Below are 1,879 nucleotides of genomic sequence, written 5' to 3' on the forward strand. Positions count from 1 at the left end.
GTCGCCCCTGTGAGTCTTAGCGATTGTTCTAAGCTTGGCTTCTGAAGGTGTGAGGTCTGGTGTGCAGCTAACCTTTTCTTTGTGATCTTTTCTACAGCCCGAGAAGGAGCGCCACACAGGAAAGGGTTGGTGCATTTCAACTAGTTCTACACCTTGTTGTTAAGACACGGGGCAAGATGCCCAGCAAAACAAGATTTTGCCTGTAAATTGAAAAGAAGAATGTCGGGAGGAAATTCCAGGAGCTTAAGCGGCAGTGCACATGCGTGTGTTGTGGAGTAGACGGAATCAGTATTCTGTAATACAGAAGGGAGCAGTGTGGTGAGACAAAAGGCCAGCCATAAATGGGTGTGCCCCACAGTGGCCAGGTAAAGGTGTTTAGGAATGGAGGTGGCAGTCGGTGAGCCCCTGAAGTGTCTGAAGCTGGGACAGTGTGGAGGAATCACATGGATTCCCGACACGCTGGAGGCTGTGCAGAAGCAGTGCAGTGAACACCTTCCGTTCCACAGATAGCCTCTCATCCTAATGTGATTGATTTCCCCTTTTCTCCAGGGATTATCTGAAGTGGACAGCAAAAGAAACCCAGGCCATCAACACCTTTGGTGAAAAGAACTACTAGGAGTTCGGTCTTGGGCCCAGGCCCACTGCTGACAGCATGCTGGAAGGATGCACTTGCGGTCTAGACTCCCCCTCCCGCCTCCTGGAGTGGGGGGGCGGCGTGGGCAACGGTTGGGAAGCTGTCTGGAGGCCTCTTGCAGAGACATCAGAATGCTTTGTTAGAACAAGCGCTGGGGATCCATCCTGTGGCTCACCCCATCCAGCTGAAACCGGATGTTGCTGCCAAGTTCCTTGGAAGGCTAAACATTGTTGCCCTTGAACATCTGCGTCTGCAAAAAGGTGAGCTTGGGGACTGAGGGTAGGTTCTGCAGTTAGGGTGCAAGCACCAGTGCATGGGGCTTGCACCATCGCTCCAAGGTGACATTTTGAATCTGACCACTCTAGTGATTCACTTGTTTTCAATATTTGTTGTCAGTTCTAGATGTCAACCTTGTGACTATACTAATAAAATCCTTGAAAGGTGAACAGAGGACAAACTGTACCAAGCCTCTGGTCCAATGGCATCCTGGACTGGAGGGGGCTGCTCTGTGCGTCCTGGAGGTCTCTCCCTAACATGCGTCAGGGCAGAGGAAGTCTTGAGAACCTTGTGGACTTATCTGTGGCATCTCGAGGTAAGCAATTCTGACCGTCGGGACAGAGTGGCAGTTTTCCCAGCTTGCTCAGAAATGCAAGCACTCTTGGATAAATGGCTGAAGTGAGGTGATCTTCTGAGAATCGGGGGCTGCTCTTTGTTTCTCAAATGAACACGCACAGACAGGTGGGCAGAGAGAGCAGCTTCAAAACACAGCATGGACCTGGGTTTCAGTCCTGTCTCAGGAGAAGTATTGTTTCTTTTTCGCTGCAGACTAGGAACTAAATGAAGGTTTTATACGCAGGGTCATACCGGACGCCGGACACCGGACACTTATAAAAACTTACAAGTGTTAGCAAATGTTCTGGGTCATTCAGAGACTCACCAGTATATTAATAAATTTTAACAGAGAAGAGGCTTTTTATTCAAACACGGTACCCGTTCTACACAGGAGAACAGAGACTCAGGATTCCAGAATGCAGTCCCCAGCCACTTCAGTGAGGGGTTTGTAAAGGCAAAGAATACAAAGTTACAGTTTGCTCTGGTTCAGCAAAAACAGTCCTCTTTACAGAAGCAGAAACAGCCATAAAAAATGTAACCTTAATAGCTCTTAATGTTTGGAGGTCTAGATGGGCTTTATGGTTCTGCTAAGCACAGAGATGTTAAGTTTTTAAACATAAAGTTAGCCACTGA

The 1,879-nt window shown here is 48.4% G+C and overlaps 1 long non-coding RNA gene across 1 annotated transcript; it reads left to right on the forward strand.

Moving 5' to 3' along the window:
• Positions 1-479: 479 nt before the first annotated feature.
• Positions 480-1,591, forward strand: LOC116893907. The gene is made up of 3 exons (XR_004387011.1): positions 480-894; positions 1,031-1,226; positions 1,491-1,591. It is a non-coding gene; the product is annotated as an uncharacterized LOC116893907 (long non-coding RNA).
• The last annotated feature ends 288 nt before the right edge of the window (positions 1,592-1,879 follow it).

Source organism: Rattus rattus, chromosome 2 (assembly GCF_011064425.1).
Source record: "Rattus rattus isolate New Zealand chromosome 2, Rrattus_CSIRO_v1, whole genome shotgun sequence".
In the NCBI taxonomy this organism is placed as follows: Eukaryota; Metazoa; Chordata; class Mammalia; order Rodentia; family Muridae; genus Rattus; species Rattus rattus.